Consider the following 8,128-nt stretch of genomic DNA (forward strand, 5'->3'; position numbering starts at 1 on the left):
ATTTTCTTTACCAGATCTAGAGACTGGAGTTGCGGAGGTACCTCTCTATCGTTGGAATGTTTCCATCCTAGTTAGACAAATCAAATCTAATTTAGTGACATATGAAAATTGTAAAAACTTTGATATCTAGTGGCCTAGGGCTACAACCACAGTTCATAAGTCAATGTCTGGAACTTCCCAAGTTTTCAACCGCTTTGTTCACTCTCCTGGGACCCGCTCCAAGACGTCATGGGTCCTCGTCCTCTTCGTCTATCGCTCCGGCGGCAGGAGTGAGCGGGGACCCCGGTAGTTTCTCTTTGGCAGGGAGATAGGATAGGCATAGTTTTCTGTCAGAGATACTGCATCAATAATGGAGACGACGCCACGTCAGAATAATCTGCTTTTGCTCCTCCTCCATCTCGTTGGTGTTCGAATGGGCGACACCGAGGAGCAGGTGGCTCAGTCTTTTTGGGGTCGTCTGTTGCAATTGTGTTTGGTATTGTTAGAATAAATTCGAGGCCACCGTTGATCATCCGAGGACCAAGCAATCACACGAGCACGACACCAAGATTTGTTAATGAGGTTCACCGATATGGCTACATCCCCGGGGCCTGACTATGGGCGCTCCTCCCCATGACACCGTCACAATACCGCACCCGGTCGTCCTGGACACCGGCACATGCCGCCGGCTTCCCCTGCGTTCTGGTGCTATTATGTTGGCATGGGTTACATCGTGTGTCTAGCCCCGCTATATATGAGAGGCCTAGGATACAAGTGTTCTATTTGGACACGGCTCCATATCCTATCTAAACACAATACAACTACAAGTCCAACTGTAACCTACCTTGTATACTATATTCGACACAACTCCAACAAACTCCACCTTGGCGAATATTCTCCACCACCATGGATTTGTCCATGCGTCAAACTTCCATGTACATTGAACTTGAGTTTATCCCATGAGCACCACTGCTACTCCAAAGACTCCATATGACTCCACCTGCAACTTGTAGTCCTTTCTTTTCTTGACCACGGTCAACACTCGAGCGAAACTAAGTTTCACATTGCTCTAGTTTGCGCTCCCAACTTTCAGAGTATCAGTCCAACGCCATCACACACTGATCACTGACCTGCGTGAAAGTGAACAACTCATATATTGGGTGTCACACATAAGAGTTACCTGAACTCAACATCACTGCTTGTTTCTTGACCGCCTGCCTGAAACTTGAAGGAATTTCACCATTGCTTGTAGTCATCCCGAGTCAAATTCGCAGTTGTCTCACCACATGTATGACCACCAGAGCCCTGGCCCGTCTCCATGTCCCGCGCGTACCGCACGCCTCGGCGCTATTACCGCGTCGAGCCTCCGCTGTCCCGGTCGAGTCTCAAGGGTCGCAAGACCACACCACTCAACCCCCACTGCAGAGTACCATCGATCATCACCGACCGATGACGAGTTTTACGCTTTCATCCGACCCTTGACCTCCAGCCTGAACTGCATGTCACTCGCTTTCCCCCCTTGCTGAATAGGCTTCGATTCCCTGGATCCTTACACCGTAGCCCCTCAATCCAGCTCCACCTTCAACATGACTCCATGGTAGATGATCAGTCTACCCTCGCGCCCCGTCGACTTCAAGCTCACATGTGCACCGTCTTGAATCAACCCCGCGCCATAGTCTCGTCGAAGCCGCACAAGCCCAGGCCTGTGCCACGTGTTTCCACGCCCAGAAGTTGGTCACCGTCAGCATCATGCTCCTATGTCGCCGTCGCCGATCCCACCACCGTCTTCTGTACCAACCGACTCACGTCGATCTGCCAGACAGTCCAGTCCGACCCAGCCGAACTTGTCCGACTGCAACGACACGCTCAAGGCTCCCAAATCATCTTTCACGAATTTCCATCCATTATGTAGTTCCATCTCAGCTGACATGACTTCCCGCAACGCCTTCAAGCATCTCTATTATGCCAACAAATTTTTCACCCTTGTCTGTCATAACCCAAGGTTTTCTGTCCCGTTGAACTTCCACCTCAAACCAAGTACCCATTGGCGCCATGGTTCTTCGTATGACTGACCCAGTGAAAAAATAATTTGAGCTTTCCATAGCTCCCTTGACACAAATTTTTAATGGTGGCTAGTTGCCTTTGCCTTGCCAACGCCTACGCAAGTAGTACTTCTGATGAACACGCTTGACGGATCTTTGCCGCTGACTGATTTGCCTGCCTGTCCGTGTACTATGGAGACTCGCTCTCCTTTTGTTTCCAAAACAAATCTTCACTGCAGCTCCACGCATCAGGGCCTTTCAATGCAGCCTGCATAGGCCACCCGCACGCCCAGCTTGCTGGACTCTACCCATGAGTGCAACGGAACACACTTGGGGCGGCCGAATTTCGTGTTTTGACCCTTTTTAGAAAGTATTTCAGGATCTGGTCCCGGTTTGAATTTTTTTTGAGATTTGACCCTTTTGCCTACCGCCAGGGTATCTGGCGGTAGGGTTAGATAGCATACCGCCAGGTCCCATGGTGGTAGGAAACTTATCCACGTCAGCACGCGGAGACGGCGCCGTCCCCCTCCGTCGCACCCTACCGTCATGGGCCCTGGCGGTAGGCTGTCTAACCTTACCGCCAGGGGCCCTGGCGGTAGGGTGCAGGGCAGTTATTTCGCCCGAGACCGCGCCCCTTCCCTTCTCCCCACCCCTCCCCTCCCCCAAGTCGGCAGTTTCTCCTTTCTTTCTCCCCCAAGTCACCCCTCTCTCCCTCTCTCATCTCCTCCACTCCCCCCCTTGGATCTTCACCGATTCTTCACCGTTTTGGCGGATCGAGATGGCCCCAAGGAGAGAACCGTAAGCTCCTCCGATCCCTCCAATTAGTTTTTGCAAACTTGCTACCGATTCGACGCATTATTTGCTTGAAATCCCTCATGTTTTTGAACTTAGATTGATTTTTTTCACCTAAGATTGATTGTAGTTGTAGTTCTTAGTTCTTTAGTAAGTAGTGGTATTGGATATGTACTCTAATCAATAGTTCATATGTTAGTGTGAAGATGAACCCTAGTTCATAATTTTTTTGTTAAAAAAATTATGATGTATTGTTGATAAAGGGATGAACCCTAGTTTGATGATGCATGTTGATATGATGATATGCTCTAGTGTGAAGATGAACCCTAGTTTGATGATGCATGTTGATATGATGATATGAAGATATTGTTTGGAAAATTTTGTTTAAAAATATGAAGCTATAATGTATGTTGGAGGTTTTTTTATATGATGCATGTTGATATGGTTTGATCCATCATGTGTAGTAGATGTTGTTGGAGGAATATTCTTAAAATTTGATCTTGATATGATTTGATTTCATTGTTTGTTTATGTATGCTTATGCTTATGGTGCTTTTGTTTATGAAACTCTATTAAGGCGGCCACCTCTTGCGGACAACATCGGCCCACGGTACTGCATGCTGGACTGGGCATTCGACAAGGGTCATCGTGCCCATTTCATAGAGAACGGAGAGGTAAGTGATATGAAAAAAAATTGATCAAAGTTCTCGGATTGATGAAAATGATTTCCTAACTTTTTGGCGTTCACTTTTTAACAGACGCTCCAGCCACTGCGCATGAGGGGTCACGGGGTTCATGGGCATATGGACTACGACGAGCGCTACGCGTCGTTCTTCAAGAGAGCCCGTCTATTGGGTTTCGTGCTGCAGTTCAAGCGTCAGCCGCCGACGCTTGTCCATGCGGCTCTCACAGCTCTGATTGACCGTTGGAGACCGGAGACCCATTCTTTCCATCTGCCATGCGGGGAGATGACGGTGACCCTAGAGGACTGGGGGATGATTACTGCAATGCCGATCGAGGGTCATGCACTCACCGGTCGAGTGGAGAGGGCCAACTGGCAGGAGAGGGTCACCACCCTCATCGGCGACTGCCCCGGTGCGAAGAGTAACCATACATCCGGTGTGTCGTTGCCCTGGCTCTCGGAGCACCGGAGGACATGCCCCCAAGGCGCAGATGAGGCGACTGTGGAGTTGTACGCGAGGGCCTATCTGTGGTATATTCTCTCGGAGGTCGTGTTTCCAGACAGCTCCGGGAACTCTGCCAACTGGGCGTATCTGTTGTTCCTAGCGGACTGGGATGCAGGGTACAGTTGGGGGACGGCATCTCTCGCCTACCTATACCGTTCGGTAAGAGAGTGTCTAATTGCGTACCTACCTACGAAAGTGTGTCCATGACATTTTCTTATATCTGATCCTCATTTGATGTTTTGCATCTTGATGACGCAACGCAGAGGACGGGAGACAAGTCCAATATGGGTGGCTTTGTCTGGGCCTTCTCCATTTGGATGTGGGAGCGGCTGCCGGTGGGGCGTCCGGAGAAGTTGCCAAGACGCCCATGGGAAGACTATGGCGAAGAAGGCGACGAGACTCGAAACCCCACCGTAGCTTACGAGTGGGACGTTGTCAAACTCTACACGGGCCTAAACAAGACTTCGTACAAGACCTACACCAACGAGTTGGACGCTTTGACGCATACACAGGTATATGAACTCGCACAACACCTTTCTCTTTGATTCCGCTATTGACCGAGAGTGCGAACTTACCAAGGTATATGTAATAGGTAATCTGGTGCCCGTATCGACAAGAACGAGAGTGGGCCTTTGATCTGAACGTGATGTGCGATGCGGACCGTGGTATCTGGCGGTGCATCGTGCCCATGATCTGTGTGTACGCCGTCGAGTGGCATTTTCCACAACGTGTGGCCATGCAGTTTGGGATTTATCAGCATACCCCACCGGGCCAGCCCACCGATACCGGCGGCCACACGCTGCACCTGTGAGCTCTTTGTTCTCCGTGAGATTGTCATGTTTCTTGTTGCTTATGATGATCTCATTGCGCTTATGATGATTCTTGTTGCTTATGCCTTGCAGGATGAGCCGGCAGAAGAATCAGTCGATCACAGACTGGGGAGAGAAGCATAAGACTCATGTGACGGAGTGGAACCGATGGAGATGGCGTAAAGATGTGGAGAGGAGAGTGACTAACTGGGATGATTACCTGGGCCGACACATGAGGTGGTACGATGATGGCCAGAAGCACCGTCTTCGTCTCAGGCCTCGATGGACGGCGGAAGACATCGCGGAGCTGGAGTGGGCTGACCCCGATGAACAGGAATACCAGACCGGCATCAGAGACATGCACAGTGGATTTAGGGAGTTTGCACCCCTCATCAACAGAGTGGTACGTTTGAACCGACGGTCGTATTTAAAATATTTTATTCGTCAACGTGACTGACTTATGCCGTTGCAGTCCGGTGAGCTGAACAGATGCATCTTTGAAGCCTCAGATGCACTAGGTCATCTTCCCGGGAGCGTACAATCTGAGACCAGAGTTAGGGGGACGATGAAGGTACAATTTCAGTCTCCTCGGAAAAGATGCATCTTGTTCACTTGCAGCCAGTCGATCTGAACTTATTATGACCTTGCTTCATTGTGAGTGCAGAAGTTCGTGCAGCGTTGTCGCAAGCTAGTAGGGATTCTTGGGTGTGCTGGAGCTGGGTCAGTTGAAGCTCATCAGCCTGTAGCCACACAGGGTATCATCGGCTCATCGAGCCATGCTCCCTCGTCGTCTAGGTTGGTTGGAGAGGAGGAGGAGGAGGAGGAGGAGGAGGAGGAGGAGGAGGAGGCCATATATGAAGAAGGGGAGGAGGAGGCCATATATGAAGAAGGGGAGGAGGAGGATGAGAGCAACGGGGAGGAGGAGTACGATGAAGATTATGGACCTCCAGCAACTCAAACATCTCAAGCATCTCAGCCGCCGAAGAAGAGGAATCCGAAGAAGAAGGATTTGCTGAGTCCGGACCCTTTCCAGAGACCGGTTCCTCGACGGCCCAAGAAAAAGACCGAAGAGCATCGTTCAAAGAGTAACGAGGACCGTACCTCCAAGAGGGGAAGGAGCAACTAATTATGCTCTTCGATAGTTGGCTCTTTTAGTTTGGTTGAACTTCGTTTGATTGAACTATTCGGATGGTTATGAAGCTACGTGGAACTATGTGTTTGCTATTTGTGGATCTATGTGTTTGCTATTTGTGAAACTATGTGGAACTCCGTTTACTAATTAGTTGAAGTTCGTTTGAAATGTTCTATGCACTTCAAATTTGTTAATGTGTATGTGATGCCCAAGTTTAATTGTTTGAGATCTGTGATATTGTTGTCATATTTGTGAAAATTGCTATAATATTATTGTCATATTGAATTTGAAAAGAAGCAAGCAAATGAACTTAAATTCATAAAACACAGGACCCTACCGCCAAGGCCCCTGGCGGTAGGGTCAGATAGCCTACCGCCAGGGCAACTCAATTCTTCGTTACAGAATAGTTACACTGAAAAAACAAGACCCTACCGCCAAGGCCCCTGGCGGTAGGGTCAGACAGCCTACCGCCAGGGCAACTCAATTCTTCGTTACAGAATCGTTACACTGAGACAGGAACCTACCGCCAGGTGCTCTGGCGGTAGGTTTGGACAGCCTACCGCCAGGCCTCCTGGCGGTAAGTACTTATCCACGTCAGCGCAGTCAAACGGCCGCTGTCCCCCTCCGTCGCACCCCTACCGCCATGGGCCGTGGCGGTAGGCTATCTAACCCTACCGCCGTAGGCCCTGGCGGTAGCAAAAGGGTCAAATCACGAAAAAATTTCAAACAGGGGTCAGATCCTGAAATCCTTTCCAAAAAGGGTCAAAACACGAAATTCGGCCACTTGGGGCCTCCGCCCATGCGTGCGTACTCCTGGCCCGTTGGCCCGACTGCTTGCTGGACTGCTGCTCGCGCAAGTACACCTGACAGGGCTCCTGCCGCCGCATCTCAATCGATCTGGTTGACTCCAAGAGACCGACAACTCATGCTGTTGCGGTTTGCTCGACCGCGCCTCGACCGAGCGACACCTCCTGGTCCGTGCGTGACACGCTTGCAGCCGCCATCAAGTTACTCCTGATCGGATTGATCCAATCCGCTGCCGTCGTACTCGCCCAACTCTCGAACAATCTTTCCTCTAGATCAACACACCGCAACCTTCGGATAACCTAGCTCATGATACCACTTGTTAGAATAAATCCGAGGTCACCGTTGATCATCCGAGGACCAAGCAATCACACGAGCACGACATCAAGATTTGTTAACGAGGTTCACCGATATGGCTACATCCCCATGACACCGTCACAATACCGCACCCGATCGCCCTGGACACCGGCACATGCCGCCGGCTTCCCCTGTGTTCCGGTGCTATTATGTTGGCATGGGTTACATCATGTGTCTAGCCCCGCTATATATGAGAGGCCTAGGATACAAGTGTTCTATTTGGACACGGCTCCATATCCTATCTAAACACAATACAACTACAAGTCCAACTGTAACCTACCTTGTACACTATATTCGACACAACTCCAACAGGTATCTTGCAGTGGGGTGCGTAGATGGAGGCAAGCGGCAGTGTTCCTCTTCTTCGACTGTGTCGAATGAAGTTGACGCCATTGGGACCTAGCAAATAGGGGGAAGAACCCCGGTCGACGTGCGAAAAGCCTCAGCCTTATAGCACTTGTTTCATGTGTAAGACTATGTTCTACTTTGTTTTCCGTCTCATAGCATTTGTTTGATGTTTTAAGTGGTACTGTATGTAAACTCGTGTGATGTTTTGTAACGCAATATGATAATTGTCCAATGGTAGTTTTAGGTGAATTCCAGTACAGGGCTGATTACAAAATAGAACGGCAACCCCTGAAAGTCTTGAGGAGGTTCCAAATACACAACCCCCTCTGGGCGTCCTTCCATGGAAGACGGTTTGTCTGCATATACCGCTGTGTTGGATCAGGCCAACTCCACCGCATGACCTTAAATGGACGTCCGTTTTATCCGGATTTCGTCCGTTTGGGGTGGCAATAGGGATGAAAACGGACATGCCTGTGCGGTTTGGGTTCGAGGCGCACACCGCGGTAGAGTGACCCAAAATATCCGCCTGCTCGCTCGTCCCCGCCTGCGCGCCATGCTCGTCGCAGCCTCGCCGCGCCCGCCCGCCTCACCGCCGCGCCCGGTCGCCCCTCCGCAGCCTCGCCTCGCCCGCGGCCTGGATGCCCGCCGCGCGGCGCCCTCCGCTCGGTACGCCCGCCGC

This window comes from Triticum dicoccoides, chromosome 2B, assembly GCF_002162155.2.
Source record: "Triticum dicoccoides isolate Atlit2015 ecotype Zavitan chromosome 2B, WEW_v2.0, whole genome shotgun sequence".
NCBI lineage: Eukaryota > Viridiplantae > Streptophyta > Magnoliopsida > Poales > Poaceae > Triticum > Triticum dicoccoides.